Raw genomic sequence first — 12,513 nt, forward strand, 5'->3', positions numbered from 1 at the left:
ATCTTCTGAACAGATTTTCTCAATTTGTACAATATGGACCAACTGAGATTTTTCAAACTATAAGCTTTGCTTTCTATTTTATCAAAACTTTCACTTTTTCTCTTTTTGCATTTATTTTGTCATTAGCACTCAAGAGAAATCATGCTGCATTCCCAACACTGCTTAGAAATTTCTTCAGCCAAAGGTTGTTTCATGTCTCACAAGTTTTATCTTCCACAATATACCAGGACACAGCATACAGCTGGGCCATATTTATTGCTACTTTTACCAAGGGAGGCCTCTCCCCAGCTCCCAACAACATGCTCCTCCCTCTTCCCCAGACCTCATCAGAATAGCTGTTACCTTCTGTGTTTCTAGGGATCTTCTGTTGAGGGTTATGTTGGAATTCTCTGAGGAAACTGAGGCTCTCTCCACAACTTTCCTTCTCTTTAGAGTCCTCACTAGGGTTGTCCCTAATGCTGCTTCTTTCATGGCAGCGCAGGCTCTTCCCACCAGCTGCTTTACAACTTGTAGCCTCTACCTACTGTCCAGCTGTGAAACCATTTCCATTTGTTGTTAAGTCTCAGTCCATTTTGGCTGCTATAATAAAGTAACATAGACTTAGTGACTTACGAAGCACAGAAATTTATTTTGTACAGTTCTGGAGGTTATGAAGTCCAAACCCAAAGCAAGTTTGGTGTCAGTTGAAGGCTGCTTCCTGGCTCGTGGATGGCTTTCCCTCCTGTGGCCTTACACAGTGAAGGCGACAAACAGGCTCCCTCCAGTCCCTTTTATCTGAGCACTAGTCCCATTCATCACAACTCTGCCCTCATAACCTAGTCCCCTTGCAAAGGTCCCTTGGTCAGCCCTTCCACGCTGAAGATTGAGTTTCAAAGTCTTTGGACTTTGGATAGATATAAATGTGTAAACCACAGCGGTCACGTCCTTTAGTGATCAGGAAACTCCTAAGTGTGTCCTCCTAGGAGTGTCCATTACCTAGATACTTGGCTAACAGTCCAGGCAGTGACCTCCCACAGGCATTGTTGCCACAGAGGACTGACTGCCCCCTGTCCATCCAACCATCCTTTTTATATGTGTGAAGGTGAGCAACGGCCAGCAATCTTCACTACCACTTTTGCAAAATTCATATAATGGAAGAAGGTAAGAGTCCCTGGCTCAAAAGAGAGCCTCATTTTCAGTTAATTATCTCTTATAGGTACAGGAAACAGAAAGTGATGTAAGTAGTTCTGGGAAAGTCGTAGCCCCAGCACTTGGTCTGCCTTCAGAATGGTCACTGTGGACTCCCTGGGATGTTCCTGGCCCTGAGCCAGCAGGAGAGGCACTTAACTCCCCATCCTGAAGACCACAGAAGGGATGATGATGATCTCAGGTGAGATGCCTGATGCTCAGTGGACTTCTAATGAAACTGCCGTAGCTCTCTATCTTTGTTTTCTATGGCCTCAATTCCCAGCTTTTTAAATAAGAAGTCAGAAGCAAATGACATGTAAAGCCCTTGACTGTTGTAAAATTTCATTTGGGCTTCTTGGAGAAATGAAGCTAAGGAATACTTTGGGCCTTCTTACTGATGTTTTAGGGCAAACCTCAGCCTGAGCACCATATATTATGAGGAACAGGATTGGATTCCACCGAGGATCTGAACCCAAGATTGGCCCAGATGGGGACAGTCTCCTCTTGCCATTTCCTCCTTAATCCCTATAAATACCCGTCTTGGAACATGGAAACATCTTTTGTCTTCTTGTCAGGCAGTTTTTGGGGTGAGTGTTGAGCTATATAGGGTGCTGGGGTAGGAGGAGAGAATATGCCAAGATCTGTACTTAGTCATGGGGATGTGTGTGAAATGGGGAATGTTCATGTAACATCCTTTATTGTCTGTGATCTTAAATAGGGCATAAGCCCCACACTTGTTTCACAGACCCTCAAACTCACATCCCTCAGGACAGCCACTCAACTTCCTTGGCACTATTATTTTCTCCTCTCTAGCACCCCACCAAGCTTAGTTTTCTCTTTTTCATTTTTCCTGGGGAGTGCCGTCTCTCTCCAAAAGATATTTTCAACATACCACCAACCTCAGTTGTCACAAAGAGGCTGGGAGCAAAGATGCCACATAACCTTGCGTGTGTGGCCGTCTGCAGGTGACAAGCCTACATGCAACTTTGCTACCCTAGAGCATGAGCCTGTCTCCCCTGCTAGCCCCAGGCTTTCTGCCATCCTCATGTGCACTGAACTTACCTGGACTATGTGCCACATGAGCAGAGGGCAGATTGCACATGGCTTTATTTGAAACTTTCACTAGTGTACATATCTCGGTGTCAGTCTCCTGCTAACTGTTGCAATGTTGACCTTACATTTAATGGATGGCCAGGGCACATCAGAAAGCACCATTAAAATTTCCAAGTATTATACCCTGGCATTTACCTATCAGAAGATGCATTGTTTTATTAAATTACTTTCCTTTCACTGCTCTATCATAAAATGAAGGCACTATATTGCTTTTAAAAAGAGATTATAAGTCTATGAATTTCATTTGAGGACGTATTACAAAATGTCTGTTATGATGGAGGTGTTGAGTTTGATAAAGCTGAAACTGTATTAATCAATACTGACTCATTGGGGCTGGGAGTGCAGCTCAGTAACAGAGCACTTGCCTACCATGCATAAGGCTGTGGGTTCAAACTTCAGCACCAAAGTAAAACAAATAATGCATTATTATTATTATTATTATTATTAGACAGTGCTGGAGATCAGTCCCAGGGCCTTGGGCATGCTAGGAAAGGGCCCTACCACCTAGCTACACCCCAGGCACCATGGTTGAATTATGATTCTCAGGGAAGTAGACATTTTTTGTGAGTTTCTCATTAAGATTTAAAACTCTCAGAATCTAGGGCTAAGAGTATAGCTCAGTGGTAGGACATGTGTTTAGCATGTTCAAGGCCCTGAGTTCAATCCAAGCCACCAAAAAACAATCTATTTCTATGAGTTAGAGTTTGGGAAAACAAGGACAGGGGAAGATTCTGGACACTGGGAAACTTTCTAGGCCCTGAGATCCTATCTTAGAGATGGATGCTGTGTTAATAAGCTGAGTCCAGACTTAGGAAGCCCAAAATATGATTATCTGTGTGCCTGATGTGGGATTAAAGTGGTAATTATCAAGCTGGGGAGCTAGTAATTATTCCTGTCTTAAGGAAGGGAAAGGAACTGTTCATCCCCAACCGCAGGCAACAGATGGTGTGGCATCCTCTGCTGCTCTGTGGACAACAATCGTGAGTGTGAACAGTAAGCACCCAGCTCATGGCTGTGGGGCCTTTCGTTCCTTCCCACCTCTTTCTTTAGGAGCCTGGTGCCGCTGTACACACATGCAATGAGCCTCGGCTAGGATAGGACTGCTGTGACCGTGGAAGTGGGCCCTGGTGGGTCTCCATGCCACTTGCTGCTCCTACACCCCCTCCACAAGTTACAAGAAGCAGAGTGAACCCTGAGTCTCCTTCCCCTTTCACAAATGAAAGTGAGAAAAAGAGACAACAGTTGAGAAAGTTAGGCAAGTACCCATTTCTGTCCAAATTTGCCAAGATTATGTACAGTGCAGACTTTCTTTGCCTTAATCAGTCAGCCGAGCAATTGAGCCTACTCCTTTCTGTTCTTTCCCAGGCATGCTGAGTAGAGGAAAGTGCATGAAATGATCTCAAACACAGCTGGCTGCTTTGATGCATATCTGTCTATGGTCTCAGGTGAATCTCATCTTCTGCAGAATCCAAGATCACAGGAGCCCTCCAGAAGCCCAGCATTCTATATTTGGAAGCGGCTTTGAAGATATGTTAGCCACTTGTTACTGTTTGCTTTAAGGCAAGCACTTCGTATTCTACTCTATTTCAGGCTCTTTTGCTACATTGGTAAAGCTATGGATTAATTTAGTCCCACTTCCTGTTCTGCAATGATGTATTTCAGAGGGTGATTCAGCAAACTTCTTTAGCTCAGATGTCTAGTCGCCAGTGTTTATGTGGGCCAGGTGGGCCAGAAGGCAGAACCAGGTCTGTCTTCCTGGTTGTCCCTGTGTCACATGCTGCCCACGGGCAAGAGGCATCATCCTGGACTGTAGATGCTCCTACCCTGAGAACCAGGGAGAGATTAAAGTTGTCACCTTTCTCCTACTGTCCATAATGAATGGATCCCAACCCTCTGCCCCAAGCAGCCTCTTCACATTTTCACCATACTTCTATGATCATTTTCTCCACTCTACTAAAACATTGAATGAGCCAAGGATGTAAATTTCTCAAATAATGAAGTGCTTAAATTGTATTGTAGGAAAAGCCTCCAGAATCCATTCAAAGGCAATTTGGAGCCAGCTTTAGAAGAATGAACTTTTGCAGAAGAAGTCAGCTTTTCTAGTCAGTGATCTTTTGAGGTCACAGCTCAAAATTGCCTGTGGAGAGCAAGGTAACTTCACCCAGTAGGGACACGTGACCCACGATAAGGCATGGTGCCTGTCTACACCTGCACTGAATAACCCTAAAACTCCTTGGTATCCGATCCAACAAGAGGCTTCTCCTACTCCTTTCCTATAAATTCTCCTGACACCAACTAATCTAGAGGCAAATTTGACCTTTCCTTCCCCAACTCCAGCTTCCTTATCAGTCAGCCTCACAATAAAGCTCTTCCATTTTGTAAAGTCTGATCACCAACTATGGCTCAGTGGGTGTCCACAGCAGCCCTTACAGAGTAGAGTAGCCAGAGTGCCTTGAAATTCAGAATAAAAAGCCAGAGAACCAGCATGATATTGGGCTCAGGCCAACCGACCTGCCCTGGACATAGACCTGTGTGGGTTGTGTACCTTTAGGCTATGGCCCAGACAGCTATATATTCACCAAATCCATGTCCCTTCCCTCCCGACTGCCAGGCAAGGCTGCATCCCCAGCTTTTCTTGGCACAGCCCTGGATGTGAGCAGTGCTCAGTGCTCCATGAAAGTTGCTTCTAGAACTTTTCAGTTGGTCATCAAGCCTCTCTTTCTCATTCGCCATTCCCCACCCGAATGGGAAGAATGCTGGAAAGTGGGAGATACAGAACAGGGACCCGGAAGGGTCTGCAGAGAGTTGCTTTGTAATCAGGAACATGAATGTAAAAAAAGTGAACTCAGTGAAGTGAACTTTTTCTGAGCAAAAGTTAACTTCTTGGGCAACTTAGTGACTTATGGAGGCCCTGTCTCAAAATAAGTTTTTTAAAAAAGCCTGCAGATGTAACTCAGCACAAAAACCCTGGGTTCAATGCCTAGTAATTCTTTAGGATCAGGTCAGTGAAAATTAGAGTCCAGGAGCCACTGGAGGCCTGGATACTGCATATCTGCCTGGGGTCCAGGAGTGACACGTACTTTCTGCACTCAGGTCAGGACTGAAAGACCTGAGGTTTGTAGGTGCTGATAGGCCATGTCCTCAGTAGGTGCTGAATAAATATTTTTCTCTTCTCCTTTAATGCAACCTTCCATCTCTGACCTCCTTTGCTGCCTATCTCATTTCCCTGAGATAACAGTCACTGTAACTGCCCAGAATGCTACAGCCATGGTGGTGCCAGAACTGAGCATTGGGTCATACCTTTCTTCGGCCATTATAATTTTTCTGTAACATTCTGTCCTCTGGGTCAGAGCACCAGGGTGAACAGATCTGTCCATCAAACTTCTACCAATAACAGAAGAGCTCAAGTCCCATAATTACCAGGTTGGTGAACTCTCTCCTGGTTGGAATAGACTGAAATTATGCTCTAAAAACTCCTAATTATACATCTCTGCCTCTGTTCAACCAGCTAGGAGCATGCTGGGTGCCAGCTCCTTGGAGGAAGCAAAGACTCCTACTGGGAACGGACAGCCCTGATACCCAAGATGGCTGTGTGCAGTCCCTGTTCCTGCGACATGTCAGATACAGGAGACTCCGTGTGCCAGCCACAGCTGGGTCCCCTGGTACAAGGCTTTGAGTGAATGTACAGAGCAGGCACAGAGGTCTGTCCTTGAAAACAGAGCACCCTGGAAGCCGAGTGCTCCCTTTCATGGCAGGAACCGGGGGAGAACTCCAGGCCCAGTGAGCTCCAGGACCACACTTGGCAAGTGATCACTAACAAAATGGAGTTGTGTGAACACTCACACACACACCTGTTATTAATCATGCACTATGTGCCAGGGCCGTGCCACACAGTGTATGCCACCTTGTTGCACACTGCCACAGCCAGCTCAAAGATGAGAACCTACTGAATCTCAGTGACTGGTCATAGGTGGAGTGGGAAGCTGAACATGGGTCTGATCCACAGTCACACCCCGTCCCATCCACGCTGTGGGTGCAGCACTGGATAGAACTGCATAGATAGTTCAGGTCTCAGGATGGCTCAGAGAGAAGCCAAACTTGTTGACACAGCCATTATGGGGACCTGAAAGCAGTGACATCTAGTCAGTGAATGTTGGTACTTAGCAACTGCTGTTCACAAGGGGCTTTCCCCTGCAAAAGCCAGGCTGGGCAGAAGTCCACCTCTCTGGGGTCAGTGTGAATTTATGGGAAAAAGTAAGCAATTTAAGTGTGGAGTTTAACTAACTGGATGTTTGCAAAAACACCATGAATCCTTGGTGGCTGATTTGGAGACCAGGACAGGCTGGTTAGAGGCCCCAACATGTCCTGAGTGAGTACCACGTGGCCTGACAGAGTGGCATGCCTGTAGTCCCAGCTGTCTGGTAGGGACACTGAAAGCAGGAGTTCAAGAACAGCTGGAAAAATAGCAAGTCTTTGGCTCAAGAAAAAAGTGGGCACAAAGCAGTCAATTAAGAAGCTGAAGGGGAAGCAGGCTGGAAATGTTCAGAAAGACATGAACCCTACAGAGGTGCCCACTAGAGATGGGAGGGTGAGGGCAAGGTGGATCATCAGGGGACCTGATGAGGGAGGATGGACCTGTTCAGGTCAGAGTGAACATCCAGGCCTCTGTACTTTAGGCCCCAGAGACCATGGCCGAAGGGACCAACTTCCTTGTGACCAGGATGGGCTGATTGCTGTGACCAGGCTGGGGGCTGGAGAAGGCACAGCAGAAGGAGTTGATATCACAGGGTCCATTGTGCATCCCTCTGCCCCTGATGGAAAGGCCGCTCATTTGGCTTGACGCCCTGCTACTACCTTCAAGCTCCTTTCACCTTTTCTTTTTTGATCAGTATTAGAGATTGAACTTAGGATCTTTGCACTGAGCTACATCCCCAGATTTTTTATTTTTTTATTTTGAGATAGGGTCTCACCAAGTCACTAAATTGTGCAGGCTGGGCTAGAACTTGCAATCCTCCTGCCCTAGCCCCCGAATGCTAGGATTATTAGCATGAGCCCCCATACTCAGCTTCACTTCATCTTTGTCTTGTGTTCTATAAGTGACATCAGCTGGGACAGTGATGCACACGGGGGAAGAGGAGGTAGATGCCACCCCCTCCCCCATGCGTGGCTACTACAGCTCTTGCTACCCCATCCCCAGGGCGATGCTGGTGCCCGTGAGCATAGATCCAACCAGCTCACAGAGAGGGCCCAAGACAAGTGGAGGGCAGCCAGCTGTGGCCCCTAAGTCCATGCTGCATGAGGAGGATGTCCAGAGGAGGCCAGTGAGATGCAGCTTTTGGAAGGAAAGCTCTGTCCTTCCTCTGAAGGATACTCACTGGTAAAGGAGGGACAGAAGTCACTTGCCAGAGACAACTCTGGACCCTTTCCATCCTGACACAGCATCAGAGGAGGCCCCTATAGCAAGGGTCATTCAGAACCATCCCCATGTGTCCCTCCTCATAGCTCCCACCCCAGGTCCTCACCGTTTCCCCTTGGTCCTGTCACTTTCCAGGGCACGTGGTGCTTCATAATGAACTGATATGAACCCAGGTTCTCCCCACCTGGGGCCATCCTCATCGCTGAGTGCTCCCCTGGGTGTGGGCAGCACATCTGGTGATGAACTTGTTTGTTTCTCTCCCATTAACCTGTCTATTGTGGGTCAAGGGTGCCAGGTGCCAATCAAGGAGGCTGCATGGGAAGAAGAAAGGAGATGTGTGGGTCGCCTGTGGCTAAGAAATGAGGGCACAGATGCCTTGAAAGAACAACTTCCCACCTGAGCCACAACTTCCTAGGATCATAGACTGGAAACACAGACAGCTAAGGACTCTACCTAGGCCTGCCTGGCTCACAATACTCCCTCATTGGCCATGTCACTAGCACCAAGTACCATACACAGGAAGGACGGAGAGAGTGGCCCAGGGTTCCTTTGCCTCAGTTTCTCCTGACTGCCAGTGAGAGACACAGGTGTCTAGTATTGGTAGAGTGCACATTTCAGGCCTCAGGAGAAATAGCTGAGTCAGTAGTGTTTCACATGCTGATCAGAAAATAAATTATGTATGTATGTATGAGCTACAAAATACACACGGAGGGATTTGGACGATATTGCATTTAAAATTCGCATTGCACAAAATAAAGTTGACTGATAATTTTTAATTTTTCTCCTTGGGATGACTTTAAACAACCAATGAAAGAATACAGTGACAGGCAAGATCAACTACAAGAAGGGTGAAAGGCTTTACATCCTAGATCTTTAGTGGCACGTTTTCCCTGAATTTTAGACAAGGAGTCCCACATTTTTAGTTGGCCCTGGGACTGTAAATTTTGCAGTTGGCTGTAAGGACAAGGGACTCCCTACTGGCGGCCACACAGCAGGACATACATGTGATCCTGAAATCTGATATGCCTGCTGGGTTTCTTGATATGGCACTTAGGGATCTGTGGGATCTGGGACAGATGACTGCATCAGCTTGTGCCTCCCTGTTCCCATCTACAAAGTGGAGACAATTCTAGGACACTGCTCCAAAGTGGCTGCTGAGGTTTGTGTCAGTTCTTAACATAGAACTTGTCACAGTCAGTCCACTCCTTAAACTCCAGGTGATGGAGTCATCAATGTGGGGACAGGGTCTCCCTATGTAAATCAGACTGGCCTTGAACTTCTAGTCCTCCAGTCTGAGCCTCTCGAGTGCTGGGATTACAGGCACTCACCGGCATGTCCGGCTCTGGGGCAGTCATTTAACCACATGTCGCCCTCGCTCTGCGAGCAGAGAGTGTAATGCCATGGGTCCTGAGAACACAAAGAGGAACAAGACACAATCCTGCCCCTCAGGAAGCCACAGTCTAATGGTGGGGGAAGATGATGTCATGGATCCTGGAGGCTGTGGGAGCTCTCCAGGAGGGAGTTCCTTCCCATTTGGGGGACTTAGGGAAGACTTCATGAATGAAAGGAATTGTGGGGTGAGTTGTACTCCCTCCCAAAAGATACACTGAAGCCTTGAGCCCAATAATTGAGAATGATTTTATTTACAGACATGATCAAGTTATGATGAGGTCATGCTTGTATATAGTAGGGGGAGCCTTAAACCCTACATGATTGGTATCCTCATAAGATGAGGAGACCTCCAGGGAGATGGCCAATTAGGTGACAAAGGCAGAGACTGGGCTGAAGTCCTACAAACCAAGAATGGCCAAGGATGGTCCCCAAATGTCACTAGCAAGAGAAGGCATTGTGCTACCTGGCAGTCACTAACCTGCCACTACTGGAACTGAAGTCCCATGGGCTGTTGTGTCTGTGTCTGCAGGCAATTGGGATGCAGACTGGAATTGGACACCAGCAGTAAGCAGAGGACAGTGTCCCCAGTGTGGTGTCTACCAAGAGGAACGGTGGACAGAACTGAGAGCAGTAGGGCTGGAGGAAATCACAGAAGCCTGGAAACCCCACTAAGGAATCAGTACCTTACAAGATGGGAAAGAAAGAGTCAGGCAGGCTGGAAGACCAGTGACAGTGAGGGACCTATCAGAAGCAGAAGGGACAGAGGGGAGCAGTTTGCAGGGGTGAGGCAGAACCCACAAGCTACAGGCAGGGACAGGAGGTGATGGCTTCAGGGGCCCCTTGGAGATGGATGCTGGAACAACAAAGCCTTAGAATGACCTGGGGAGGGGAGGACAGTCAGTTTTTTGATTAGCCTCAGTGACTCTCTTGGCTGACCTGTAGCCAGCTAGAAAAAGGTTCAAACCCAGATCCCACTGTGGGCCAGCAGTGTGACATGGGACTCTTTGTGGCCTTGCTGAACTTTGTCTCATCCTTTCAAACAGTAGCCATAGCCACCCCAGCAGGCACAGCATTCCCACAGTGCTGCTGTGCCTCACACAAAGGCCAGTAAGGCAGGAAGCAGAATGTGAGCTGTCACTGTCTGTGAACTGTGCTCCTGTTGGGCTCAGATCATCCTCAGGACTGCTCCTGTCAGCTTCCCTGATCGGAGCATTCCCTTTACTCCTGAGAAGCCAGCATCTCCTAGATGGGGAGAGAAAGCCAGTCTTTCACACAGTGACTGGTGCTACCTTACATGGCCATTGCATCTGAGGACTCGGCCCTGAGTGTGGCCAGCTCAGTGCACAGAGGCCACAAGAATGCTCAGTGCCTGAGCAGGCAGCCTGAGTGCTTGCTCGGGGCATGGGCAGGAGCACACAGGAGATGTGAGGTCTGGCATCTCCCTTTTCTCTCTTGGCCACTCTGTCATACTTCTGTGGAGGAGGCATTGAAACTCCCAGTCTCAGGATTCCTGTTGGACTGGTTGAGCCTGTCACTTGCTGCCACCTCCTCCTTACCTGTTGGAAAGCTTTCTGGGAATCCTGTACTCAACTCACCTATCAGCAGGGTGAGTGACACTAAGGAGCTGTATAACTTGGCTTTCTTAGGCACTCTTTGCCAGCCAGTGAGGTGACATGCTGAAATGTCCACACAAACATGACAGGGTATTTACCGCCAGCACATTACACCCACAGGGCACAGCCTAGCTCTGCAGGAGGCACTTGTGCATGCCAACCACACAAACAGCTGGGCACCACCAGCTCCCAGATCCATCCCACCTGTCCCTGAGAACCAGGAGCTGCTTCTGCTCAGGGCCAACATAACGCGCTGTTCCAGTCCTCTGTAGCTTGTTCCTCTGCTTGCGTTCATGGTCAGCTCTGACACAAACGGTATGCTCCTCTTGGGTCCCATTATGCCATGTTCCTCATGAAGATCCAGAAAATGAGACTCCTTTTAGATTTGGGGCTGAGCTAAATTCTCTCACTTTAGGAATAAGGGGAAGAAGTATGAATCCTAAGCATATTCAGGTTGGAAGGAGAAAAGAGTATGAGCGGTTGCAGGGAAGAACTTTTGCAAAACTCACTCAACAGGGCTTTTCCCTATGCTGTTGAAAACCTCTTAACCTGGGCAGAAACCTTGGGGGAACCTGGGCAGTTTGTTTAAGGAGTTCTGTCTGGTCAGCTGGCTGGTGTAACTAGTTACCATAGCCTGGATGCTTAAAAACAACAGGCATTTGTGACTTGTGGTTGGGGACTATGGGTAGCTTAGGGTTGGTTCTTGTGAGGACCCTCTCTGAGTTTGCTGACTGCTGCCCACTGTGTCTGCACTTGGCAACGAGGGAGCTGTCTGGTTCCTAAAATAAGGGCACTAAGGCCACTCATGAAGGTCCTAATGGTTGACCTAATTAGGTTGACCTAATCAATCCTCAGGGCCCAATCACTGGAGATTGTCACTCACCCCAGGTGAGTATTTCAGCACGAATTTGGAGGACACAGACATGCAGCCTGTTGCAAATTCCCAAATGACAGTGGTCAGTTCAGGCTTCTCCCAGGCTGAAAGTCTCAACTAAGGAACAGGGCCCACAGCTCAACCTCCTGTCAGGGGAGAGAGGAAGGTGGAGAAGGCAGGACCAGGGCAGGGTTTCACATTTGGGACCGGGGGACAGCTGCTGTCAGATCCCCTGGGATGTTATTACTGTGCATTCTCCATATGCACCCTGTGGGTCTGGAGCTGCTGGAGGGAGCTGGGGAGGATGTGCCTTTTGGGGAGTCCTCCTTAGGGACACACAGAGCCACACATCTGAGGACAACCATAGCAAAAAGGCCACGAAAGGGCGGTGTTCTTCTAATTGTCATTAACTTTTGTTTCCAAGGGAATGTTGTATTCAAATTAGGAAAATGGAGGAAGGAAAATGAGTAAAATGAGGATGTTTTAATGCTGAGGGCACTATTACTTTTTAAATCAATAAGTTGCAGTTTTCATACTGGAGCTTCATGATGGGGACAATGGTGAGGGCCGAGACCCACCCCCGCCCGGCAAGGCAGCAGCCCCCTTCCGGGTCAGGGCGGTGTCCAGTGCCACCAGCCAAAAACCAGCACAAAAAGAGGTCCCAGTAGCTTCGGGGCAACACCCAGCGAGGATGGTATACATGTTGGGGACAAGCTGGGAGCCACACTGAGGCATGTTTTTGGGGGAAAACACATTAAGAGGATAGTCTCTTTCCAATGATTCTTCATGAGGCAACATGCTCAGGCTTTGTGAGTGATCCTTTGTTCTTCTTCAGAATGTAGTGCTCTGAAAAGAGGTTAGACTCAGTGATAATGCAAACGGAGGAAAACAGTATCGTTATTCTACTGTGTGTACTTATTTGTTTGGATTTTTTGTCA

At 47.9% G+C, this 12,513-nt stretch overlaps 1 long non-coding RNA gene across 2 annotated transcripts; it reads left to right on the forward strand.

Moving 5' to 3' along the window:
- Positions 1 to 940: 940 nt before the first annotated feature.
- LOC101705707 (uncharacterized) lies at positions 941 to 8,571 on the forward strand. 2 transcript variants are annotated; one of them, XR_015444050.1, is made up of 3 exons: positions 941 to 1,081; positions 1,196 to 1,369; positions 3,646 to 8,571. It is a non-coding gene; the product is annotated as an uncharacterized LOC101705707 (long non-coding RNA). The 2 variants fall into 2 exon arrangements; XR_001184235.3 differs by lacking the exon at positions 3,646 to 8,571 and adding an exon at positions 3,331 to 3,624.
- Positions 8,572 to 12,513: the final 3,942 nt, after the last annotated feature.

The sequence above is a fragment of the Heterocephalus glaber genome, unplaced genomic scaffold, assembly GCF_053883595.1.
Source record: "Heterocephalus glaber isolate CG9 unplaced genomic scaffold, H.glaber_assembly_v1.0 deba00001593, whole genome shotgun sequence".
In the NCBI taxonomy this organism is placed as follows: domain Eukaryota; kingdom Metazoa; phylum Chordata; class Mammalia; order Rodentia; family Bathyergidae; genus Heterocephalus; species Heterocephalus glaber.